This window comes from Taudactylus pleione, unplaced genomic scaffold (genome assembly GCF_031769625.1).
Source record: "Taudactylus pleione unplaced genomic scaffold, aTauple2 ptg000005l, whole genome shotgun sequence".
NCBI lineage: Eukaryota > Metazoa > Chordata > Amphibia > Anura > Myobatrachidae > Taudactylus > Taudactylus pleione.
In genome coordinates this window covers 8078132-8091015 of record NW_028284408.1, presented here as the reverse complement: position 1 = coordinate 8091015, position 12884 = coordinate 8078132, and positions in this window count along the sequence as shown.

The following is a 12884-nucleotide window of genomic DNA, read 5'->3' as shown; positions in this document are numbered from 1 at the left end:
CATGTTTTTGTCTTAACAATGTCTGCAGCACTTCTGGTTGATGTCACCTCGCGACACCCCAATGGCGGGAGACATATTCTCATTGGATCACAATGGTCACAGTTGTGTAGTTATTAAAGTTAAGCACTTTACTTATTGAAGTTTGTTACACCCTTATTAAAGTTAAGCACTTTACTTATTGTGTTTGTTACACCCTGATGAAAAGGCCAGTTGATCCTTGAAACTTCTGTAATAAACCATTTTATCTTTCACTAAAGTCCATTGGAGTGCCATCTGTTCCATTTGGTATGGACGCTGGATATATATCTGGATATATATACAGTCATGGCCAAAAGTTTTGAGAATGACAAGTATTGGTTTTCACAAAATCTGCTGCTTCAGTTTTTAAGATAGCAATTTGCATATACTCCAGAATGTCATGAAGAGTGATCAGATCAATTGCAATTAGTTGCAAAGTCCCTCTTTGCCATGACAATGAACTTAATCTCAAAAACAATATTTTCACTGCATTTTCAGCCCTGCCAAAAAAGGTCCAGATGCAATCATGTCAATGATTCTCTCGTTAACACAGGTGAGAGTGTTGATGAGGACAAGGCTGGAGATCACTCTGTCATGCTGATTGAGTTAGACTAAAAGACTGGAAGCTTTAATAGGAGGGTGGAGCTTGAAATCATTATTCTTCCTCTGTTAACCACGGTTACCTGCAAGGAAACATGTGCAGTCATCATTGCTTTGCACAAAATGGGCTACACCTGCAAGGATATTGCTGCTAGTAAGATTGCACCTAAATCAACCATTTATTACATCATCAAGAACTTCAAGGAGAGATGTTCAATAGTTGTGACGAAGGCTTCAGGGCACCCAAGAATGTCCAGCAAGTAACAGGACCTTCTCTTAAAGTTGATTTTGCTGTGGGATCGGTGCACCACCAGTGCAGAGCTTGCTCAGGAATAGCAGCAGGTAGGTGTGAATGCATCTTCACACACAGTGAGGCGAAGACATTTGGGGAATGGCCTGGTGTCAAGAAGGGCAGCAAAGAAGCCACTTCTCTCCAGGAAAAACATCAGGACAGAATGATATTCTGCAAAAGGTACAGAGAATGGATTGCTGAGGACTGGGGTAAAGTTATTTTCTCTGATTAATCCCCTTTTAGATTGTTTGGGGCATCTGGCAAAATGCTTTTCCAGAGAAGGAAAGGTGAGCACTACCATCAGTCCTGTGTCATGCCAACAGTAAAGCATACTGAGAACATTCATTTGTGAGGTTGATTTGCAGCCAAGGGAGTGGGCTCACTCACAATTTTGCCTAAGAACACAGCCATGAATAAAGAATGGTACCAAACATTCTCTAAGAGTAACTTCTCCCAACCATCCAAAAACAGTTTAGTGACAAACAATGCCTTTTCCAACATTATGGAGCACCTTGCCATAAGATAAAAGTGATAACTAAGTGGCTCGGGGAACAAAATATTGAAATTTAGGGTCCATGTTCGGGAAACTCGGCAGACCTTAATCACTTTGAGAACTTGTGGTCAATCCTCAAGAGGCGGGTGGACAAACAAAAATTTAGAAATTTTGACAAACTCAAAGCATTGATTAGGCCCAGAAGTTGATTGACAGCATGCCAAGGTGAATTGCAGAGGTCTTGAAACAGAACGGTCAACACTGCAAAGATTGACTATTTGCATAAACTTAATTGTAATTGTAATTGTCAATAAAAGCCCTTGCCACATATGAAATGCTTGTAATTTTACTTCAGTATACCATAGTAACATCTGACAAAAATGATTAAAAACTAATAATCAGCAATTTTTGTATACTTTGCATACTTGTGTATACATTTAACATTTGTCCATGGCTATATATGTTACAGTTACACTGGTTGAATTTATATATATATATAATAGTCCAGTATGCTGCACTCACAATACAGGGCGTGTCATCCAGGGTGCTCCACTACAGACCACAAAGTCCAAAATGTAAATTGCAGTGGTGGGCACTCACTAATCAGTAGAAAAAATCTCCAATTTATTGCTTACGAATTACATGACATTGGTCGACGCTTCGGACACCAAAGGACCTTTGTCAAGACAAGTGAGCAACCACAAAGCTACCTTGACCAAAGAAGTCCATAGCCCAATGACCCTACAATCACCTTAAATAGCCTCCCCATTTAATTAGGCACCACCCCCAATGTAATACCCAGAAGTAGGAGTTTATAGATAATATAACAAATCAATTGTAGCTAATCCCAGTACTTACAATCAAAAAATACATATTCACCATCAAGTTTAGTCGGCAATAGCTCACTGACACATGGTGTCCTCTCGCTCATGTTGTCACAACATATTGTAAAACACGTGGTGCCGCGCACCGGAAGTGCCGTGCATTCCACTGTGTGGAACGCACCCCAACTGGAAGAGACACGGTGAACCACACTAAAACAGCCAGACAGCATGTCAGAGCCCACAGTGGCCACCCACAGGGGCATCAACAGTGGCCACCAGCAGGAGTGTCAACAAGAGCACTCGGGCACATGACAACTATGAAGAATATTGTGCACGGCGCCACAACCCAGAAGTGTCATGCGCTCCACAGCGTGGAACGCATCACAACCGGAAATTACATGGCTAGCCGTGCACAGTTGCTAGGCAGAGCAACAAACAAACGCTGTTAATACTTATCAAATAGCAACAACACAGCCAAAGATATGACTGTTAACACAACACAAATAATAGAGCTGATATGGACACAATGGGTGATGCAGGGCCAGGATATACCTACTAACAATAACATATACTAGACATATATACTAATAATCATAATAGATAACCATTAAAAATAATAAAGAAAAAATAAAGAAAAAATAAATAAATAATGTGTGCCAGCATAGCTAAATATTCAACATGCACACACATATTGTATTAATGCATGTACATATCATAAAAAACATATATGCATGTACATGCCCACAAATATACATGTACCCACATATACACGCATTTAACCGCAAATTTTTTTTATAAGGGTGATATTCATTGAGGCCTTTTGGTGCCACAGTGTCCAACTTGAATATCCATCTGGCCTCCATTTTCTTCAGGAGAAGCTCCTTATTAGCATGCACTTCAATGAAGCCGCAGGATGGCCAAGTGTCACAATGTGCTTGGCCACTGGCTTATCAGAGTGCTTTGTTTGTAAAGCAGCTCAAATAGTTGATCGGTGGTTAGCCATCCAGTCCCTAAATGGTCTTGTCATCAACCCGACATAGTAGAGACTGCACAGGCACATCAACATATAGATAACAATTCCAAAGTGCAATGTAACCGATGACAAATAGCTATATTTTTCCAACTGTGGGGATGGGAGAAATGAGACCACGTGGCAATGGATCAACATGTATTACAGTCCGGACACCTATAGCAGCCGGGTTGACGAGTATATAACCAGTGTCTCTGCCACCTTTGGTTGTTGCTTAAGGCGCATTAGTAATTGACGCAAATTGGTACCACGGCGGTACGCCTTCATTGGTGGTTGTTTGTTAATGCTCTTAAGAGCTGGATCAGTAGTAATAATGGACCAATGACATCTGATGGCCTTATTCGCAGCCTTAGCAGCCAAATCGTAGGTAGCAGGGTATATCATTCTTGACGGGTCAATATTTCTTTTGGTGGTAATGTGTAAATGGCACTGGCATGCCTTTGACAAACATCTATTTACTACTGTTGGTGAGTACCCTCATGCGAGGAATCTGTCACGCATTTCCAACAATTGTATTTCGGCCATATCCTGAGATGTGATATTTCTTAGGACACGTATACATTGTGATATAGGGAGTGACTCCTTCAAGTTGCTTACGTGGTGGCTAGATGCATGCAGCAATGTATTACGGTCTGTAGATTTGCCGGACTATTGGACATATATATATGTCCAATAGTCCGGTACTCCTTGTTTAGCAATACACAACTGCCTGGGTGCTCCCGTTGAAATAATATAGAAGCTGTAAGGAAAAGTACTATATAATAAGTACAGAACAACGCAGGTCACTACAGGGCTTGTGCAAAAACTCCTTTATAGGAATGTCATATTGATCAATGTTTCGGGACTGCATTTCATCCTCAAGATCACAAGAAGATAAAAATGTGTACAAGAGAGCACTTACCTTATATCCCTAATCCCATGGTTCATGCTGCTGATGGAGGTGAGAGTGGTGTCCACATTCTTTCTGAGTCACACTCTGGTGACGTCATCGCCCTGTTGGTTTGTGTAGTCATGGTAACACCAATTACACACAAACTCATCTCTCCCCCCGGCAGGCAACTAGAACATAAATAAACATAGTGCAAGTTTATGAGCATATGCCCACTGTACTGCTTGCAATACTACACATTACTAGGAAAGTATGTCATAATAACCATGAACTATAAATCTAATTTAAAATGTTTAGATTTATTACAGTACCCAGCAATCTAATATAATAATATGTAATTGGTAACTTTAAACCCTGCTCAAAAGATAGAAAAAAAAAGCTGCTAGAGTGCTATAGCAAGTATATAGACTGCTTCAATATACATAATATATGAACTACTACAATATAAATTAATTCCCTTAAAAAAAATTACATATCAAATGTAGAATATGATACACCATATCAAAGTTATTGGAGGGAGTTCCAATTGATCTTTTCATTGAGTCCATGTGGATGCATTGTGTTCAAATGCAGTATCCACTTTGTTTCCAATCTCATAAGGTCCTGTTTTCTATCTCCACCTCTAGGTTTTGGAGGAATATGATCTATGATCATATATTTTAAAGATGTTCTATTTCTTTTCCAGCCAATGATTGTCTAATAGCAGAATAGTGAAGAGCCATTCGTTCTTTGAATGCACGAGTTGTCATTCCAACATAGTACATACTACATGGACATACTATGAAATAGATGACAAATTGTGAGCTACAAGTTAGAACATGTCTGATTTTGTATGTTATGTTGGAATGTGGATGATTGAATTCTGATCCTGCTTTTAAATAACCACAAGTAGTGCAAGATGGACACTTGTAACAGCCTGTTTTTTAATGTGGCCAAACAGACCTATTTGCTGTGTACAATTGGTGATATCTGCATTTAATAAAATGTCTTGCAGGTTTTGTCCCCTTCTGTAATTTATCATTGGTCTGGTGTTTTTGAAAACCGGTAGGTCTTGGTCACTTGTCTCAGTTGGCCAAGTGGCTCTTGACACTCGCGGGATGACAGGACTAGCCATGGAAAATTTGGTAGACCAAATAAATGTGTCCTGTTTGTTGGTATTATTAGTTTTATTTTTACTCTCAAACAGCTCTAATCTCTCCATATTCAGGATTTTATTTTTCATGCTCAATAGGTGCTTCAGTCTGTAGCCTATATTTCTAAATTTGTCCACTGCTATGTCTAGAGCTTTAGGTAACTTCTTTTTTGTTAGCGATATTAGCTATTCTGTTCATTTGAGAGAATGGTAAGCCTTGTTTCAAGGCTCTTGCATGGTGGCTACTGGCTTCCAAAAGAGTATTTCTATCCCTTGGTTTATGAAATACAGACATAGAAATTTGTCCATCCTTTAAACTGATTTGCACATCCAAGAAATGTATGGTACTTGTACTGCATTCATAGGTAAACTTAATAGGGGTGTTAGGTTAATCCTGTTCATCATTTCTCTAAACAATATTTCACCACCAGACCAAAGTTTGAATAAGTTGTCTATATGTCTCATTTGAATAAATAAACAATATATTATATATATATATATATATATAAAAACAGGCAGAGTCACCCAGTGTGAGTGAATAAATACACGGCACTGCAGCTAAGTTTTGAATAAAGTATTTACTTAAATGTTTCGGTGCTTCCGTACCCCATCATCAGGAAGTCATGTCTTCCTGACAACAGGGCATGGAAGCCCAGAAACATTGAAGTAAATACTACATTCAAAATTTAGCTGCAGTGCTATCTATTGATTCACTCACACTGGGTGACTCTGCTTGTTCCTGTACATATTACTACAAGGGCATGCAGTAACTACAATTGAATATTTTGGAGTGCCAAACCAACAGCGATAGATAGATAGGTAGATAGATAGATAGATAGATAGATAGATATATAGATAGATAGATAGATCTTTATAAGCACACTTTTTTATTTTTGCTATTGTGAATGTGGCATGTGATGTAGCTCTAATTGGCAGTTATGGCTATCTTTCCTGTCTATTTGTGTAAAAAAAAAAAAAACTTTTTCTCCTCTTCTCAATGCTGCTGTTTTGCTTAACAATGTATGCCACTGGTATATCTAACATGTCATAATGTGTCTCATATTATTGCATACCTATAATCCTACTCTGCCACACTTTGCAAATATAGGATGCAGTTACAGGGTTAGCAATGGCAGATTCAAGTGTCGGAGTCTAACAAACACCCCAGTTTTCATCTAGAACCACTGCAATGCGGGATGTGCTTCACTGCAAAAGATTCCAAAATCTCAATCCTCTCACTGCTCCCCAAATGTGTCTGTGTGGAAGTGCAACATTGGTAAAAAAAAATCAGCAGACAGAAGAATGGTCAGTTAAGCTAAGGTCAATGTCACAGGCATAGGTATGTAATAAAAATACAAGTTGGGTCAGTACATTTGAATGAATCAGACAAGAGATAAAGTAATGCTGAAACTTAAGCAGGAGACCTGATACTCTGACACCAGTATGGTGCAGATAGTGAGTTTATATAGGCTGAGCAGCTCAAACTTGGTGCAAGTTGACTTCAATATGTCAGATGACCAAAATGCATAATTTTCCTGCAGTATCAATTGCTCCAGCAGAGGGTCTTACAGCAGTACATTTCTGCAAGCAGCTGGGAACCACCAAACTATCAATGACCATCTGCAAACACCTGGCACAGCAAAGATGGAAGTCCCACTGGCAAGTCACGTAAGTATCTGCCAGGCTTTGCAATATTTTTTATAATCTCTTGATTTTTTTTTGCCACACACCATTATGTGCTTATATATATATTAATAAAAATAATAATTATTATTATTTACAAAAAATCACACAAACCTAAAAAAAGGGAAACAATATATTGGACAACCTTAATATCATCTAAAGTCTCCTTGACATGAAACTGTCGTAAAGTCTTGACAAATTCATTCTCGTCACCCATAAAATATTTCAATTTATAAAAATAACTTGATATTACTTCTACACACATAACCTTTACTGCTTTCATATTCCCTGGCAATATTTATCAAAGTGTTGTAGAATTAAGTGGGTAGAGAAGCAATCTAAAATTTTCCTTGTGTGCTTGACAAATCTCTGATTCCAGAATTTTATTCCGCCTATATCTTTGATACTATATTCATTGCAAGTTAGCATATAAATAATACATTGCCAATTTAATAACATTTTGTGGAAAAGCTTGCTGATTTGTAAAATGTAAAATCCTTCCTTCTATTACATCCTGAAGTAAATCCATTATTCTTTGCAATATATGCAATTATCTTTGAGGTCTAAATAGAGTGAGTGACAGAAAACATTGACTCTATTCCTCTTTCTTATCTCTTAATACACTATTATCCATAGCATTTTTAGATATAATATTCTACATTAAGTGCTCTATCTGATGAGCAATAAGTAACTGTACTTACCTTTAGGAGTTTATAGATGTTAACTAAACAAATTGACAGTTGCTGGTGTAATCTGCCAAAATAAGTTTTCTCTGTAATCATAAGAGATCATCTACCTACATTAAATATAACTTAATTCCATTTTTGATTGGAGAATACTATCCACTTTTATTTACCATATACTTGCCTTAACAAATAAAATCACTAATAATGACTACATTTGTATGGACAAAAGTTCAAGAGGTATGTGGCAAAACTTAAGATGGTGCAATCATCTGTTAATGTGTATGTGCATTCTTCCCACATGAAGATCTCAACATGAGCAGCAAAATATCTGTTTATGTAATTAGGGGACAATACCCTATCTTGGCTCACATCCAGCAACATAAGGGGCAAGTAGACATTTCTGCTAAGCCATTAGTGGCAGGAGACCTGAGACAGAATTTTTTAACTATAACCAAGACCCAGAGTAAATCAAGTGGTGCCAAGTAGAAGCTTAGTATATGTACAGAGAGATAGGCAAATGTTATAGTGTTTTTACTGTATTACAAGTAGAAACAACTGGAACATTAGGGGTTGAGGCAATTTAATTGTGAATATACTTTAAAGAACCAGAGCTGGAGTGATGAAAAGCAAATGATTGAGCAAAATTACTGGTCATCAATGAGTTTATACTTCTAGTATACTGAATTATTGCTACTATTACAATAACTTTAGTTTAAAGTTTATTGCAGTGATATATTTATTCACTTGAACATTAGTGACAGGGGAAGTAATAGAAAGTATGGAGTTTTTTTATTTTAAAATTTACAGTATGCAAATTGTTTTTTTTTAAACATTTGTTCATTTGGATTATTATATGACAGTGGTGTTTCCTACCTTTAAACTTAAGGGGAGCTGCAATTGCCTAGCTACTGCTAGTGGCACTGAGAACACCACATACAGATAACCTACGGTACTTTAAGTCACTTAAAGCTATAGTTATAATAACTGACAGAACACATGTTTAACTCAATGTCCAATACATTTCTGAGACTGAGCGTCTCAATTGCTAATGTGCCTCTGTGCATACACTCCTTAGGACACATGCTGTGTGTGACTTTTAGTGACTTAGGTGCATGCACAGTTGAAAAACATTGATAAATTGCAAAATATCAGCATCCAACTCGAAGTCAGGTCCAATGTGTCTGTGTAGAGTAATACAGTTTCCACTACAGCAATATTATATACAACAGGTAGCACTGAAAACACAATACATCATACCAGACACAATTATGCATCAATAATATAATTTGTAGTGTTATAAATGCTATGTACTTTCTATAATAGTGGCTTAGTGTTCTAAAATAATTTTCCATACTTTTGTTTAGAAATGTGCGGTTGATTCTCCAGAAATCTGAATCCACCCGAATTTCGTGAATCCAGGTAAATCCAGGTCGCGGTTCTGATCTTTTTCTGGTCAGGTATTCAGATTTTAAATCCAAAATTCAGGTTTTGGATTGCATAAATTACATGATTTTAGCTGTTTTTAAAACGTTTTATCTATTTTTTATAGGAATGTGCACCTTGTTTTGGATCTATATCTCCTTCAAGGTTTTGGATCTGGATTTGGTTTTGCAAACCACCCTTAATTGTTTTGGATCTGGTATTTTTAAATAAAAAATAGCTAAAAAGTTTTAAAAACAGCTAAAATCGTGTCATTTATGCAATCTAAAACCTGAAATTTGGATTTAAAATCCGAATTCCGAACCTCAAAAAGATCAGAACCGCAACCCAAATTTACCCGGATCTCCTCAGGAGATTAGAACCGCAACTCGGATTTATCTGGATTCACGGAATTTGGGTGGATTTGGATTTCTGGAGTACCGAACAGCACATCTCTAATTTTTTAATTTAAAAGATCCAGATCCATATTCAAAACTCAAACACTTGGGGGTGGTTTGCAAAACCCAATCCAGATCCAAAACAGGAGGAGATACAGGAACAAAACCCAAGGGTCGGCGCACATCCCTACTTTTTTGTTTTCCACCTGTCAGCATCTGAGACCAAGCTTTATCTTTTAAACAATATAAAAGACTTAATTATATAATTAAGCATTTTATAGTGTTTGAAAGCTAAAGCTTGGACTCAGAGACAGGCAGGTGGAAAAGTAATCCTATAACATTAGTAAGACCACTGTTATAAAAAATCAATGCATTTATAACAGTATAAGTGATATATAATTTAGTTTTACTTTGTTAATTATCCTTGTCAGAATACAGTAGGATTCTCCCTAATTGCTCACATCACTCAGTTTCTGCACATGTGCAGCTGCATTAAAATCTTATAGGGCTGCATATTCTGCAGCCCCTAAAACCACATTATGGGAGCAAGAAAGATATACAGACAAACATATCACAGGTAGTATCGCTCCATCAAAAAGAGAATGGAGCTATATTGGTGCAATATTTGATAACTTTAATAAAGGTGCTGAATCAAACATTAGGACTGCCCAACGTTTTGTAAATATACTGTGAATTGTTTAGTGTTTATCATGAAACAGTTTGTTGACTACTATATGTTTTCTCTTTAGTGTTATTATACAGTAATTTCATGCAATTTATCTTTATCTTTTATAACTTTATTAATACATAATACAATTTTCTCCTTCAGGGCTCTATTTACTACAATCCTCATTTAAAATACGGTTGTAGTGTGATATTTCTGACTAAATTTGCATTGGGAATTTAGGAATTTTCACAGTTATTTAACAGAGCTTGCAATAAAGCTCTGTCCTTGCAAATCCTGTCCACAAACTTCTCCCCGTTATTTTTGGGAAAAATACAGGGAGACTGCTTCTACCTGTTAGAGCAGAGCAGGAGTTGGGTAACTAGGGGAAACCCTGTATAATGCCATCTCCAGGTGGCGTTATCACAGGGCCTCCCCTGGTATTTTTTAAAAATTTGTTTTTAGTAAATCTTAGGCAGATCACATTTCCCATTACAATTATGGGAAATTTAATCTGCTTACAAAAAACATGTGATAATTAGGGTTTGGAGTAGAATTTTAAGAATTCTTCTTCAATTACCCTTTAGTAAATTTATGTGAAACTAATATAAACTAATATAATGTAAAAAGGGTGTAAAAACACCCTTTCTCACTTTATTTTAGTAAAAACAATGTTAATAAATAGAGCTCTGAATCTGTTACTGATCAGATTTTAATAATTATGAAATATATCTACATCTGAGCAGTATATATCTCTTAATTCTGTGCAGTTAGCCATAAGAAATGTTGTTGATATGCTGTTTCAAGCAGATGAAGGGCAGACAAGAGTGTTAGAGATACAACCTTTGTAATGAAAGTGGACAAGAAGCAGTCACATGTAGTAAGCTATGTGAAAATAAAACACTCAGTGGTTGTGAATAAATACTTAAATAATCAGGTACTAAAAAGTTACATAATAAATTAAAGCACAACAGACATATCAATAAATGAAGTATAGATAAAATATAAATGATGGATTAACTTGAAAACAATAAGTAAAATTATGTTTAATGTATGAATTTCAACATATTCTGACAAAAATGTGTGATTTGATGTCAATAAATTGGCATTTAACAAGGATAAAAAAATACAAGTACAACCTCCACAATATGGTTACTAAAAAGTAAAATAATGCAATTGAGAATAAATGTCCAATATACAAAAATTGGGGAAACAATAAATTACAATGAGAATATAAAGCTCCATGGGAAATAAGAACAAATATACAGACAGTGAAAACTGTTAAGAAATAAGAAAATAAAGGGAGAGCGCTGGTCAAAGGTATAATAATTATATGTAATATTGATTATGACACATACATAGAATACAGTTTACATAATATAAAAGGTAATAAGAAAAAAATAATAATATTACAAAAACCAGGATCAACCAAATAAGTGCATGCTGAAAAGTTCCGTTTAATACCGAGCACTTCAGAGATTGGAAATGGTCAGTTTGTTAGCGCAGATCGATTTGCATAGAATGGAAATGGCAGCAGATGTTAGTGGAAGCAAGGCTTAATAAGAAAGCATCATGCACTTAAAGTATCTTTATCAGCCACAAGCCTATAGGTAAAACTGTGTGGGTATGAAGGCAACAAGTCTTGCACATATAGCCAAACTCAATTTGTATTGATAGAAAATTCCTACAGGTAGGAGAGATGGGTTCGATAAGAGTCACACAGTTGTGTCCCTGTGACTGGAACAAAACTTGATCTATGTGTAACCACTATGTGCCGGCATCCCGGTCAAAAACAGTGATGGGATAACTACCTGTTTTCCTGGAGTCTCCAGCAGCATGGCAGCTCCCTGTGAGCCTGAAGGGGAGAGCTGCGCCCGGCAAAGTAAACCCAGTTGCCGGATGAGCAGTCTGTACCTCCATGTACTGTGACAGCTGAGGGAGGATGGCTGAGGAAGAAAGACAGCGTCCCCATCTCGGGTGCTTTGGTTGCTCCAGCTGGAGCAGGCAGGGTGGAACTCACTTGCATGGCTGTTGCGACAAATCAGGTGCTCTCTTGGTCAGGATCCTGGGAACAACACCTGACACTTTTGGCCAATCCTTCAGTTCTATAGCTTTATTAAATATTACCTGGCATACATTGCAATAACTAAAATGGGGTATATTCCAATAATGTGCCAATATTTTAAAATGGCTTCATGAATAGTTATTGGTGCAATACAAAAAGTCACAAAATGAATCCTTAACTTAAATTTCTTAGATTTTGGTGTCAGCAATTCTACATATTAAAATTCAAGCAATACAAAAATTTATTTTTCTATTTAAGTATCCCATAACCACTGTCCAAAAATCAGTTACAATTAAAATATCAAGGAATGTATTCCTCTCAGAGGTAATACAAAGTACTGTACATGTAAAAGTTTTGAAAATAGAGGACTTCTTTATAAAAAAAATTTAAATAAACCTAGAATATCTGTGATTAACAATGCATTTGCATTAGTCATATTTCTATAAGTAGATGTAGAGAAAACCCAGATCAGATTATGTAATATTGTCCTACAAAAAAATGTTGGTACCGTAGGTAAACTATGACAATGTAAAATTAATTATACTTTAGTATTCAAATAACTGAACAGAACATATCAATAAAGCCAATCAATTTTTGTTCATTTCCATTCAAAATTAAAAAAGATCAACCAAGCAACAAAAAAAGACATAAACTGAATAACATGTAGTTCATTTAAAATGTGATCACTTTT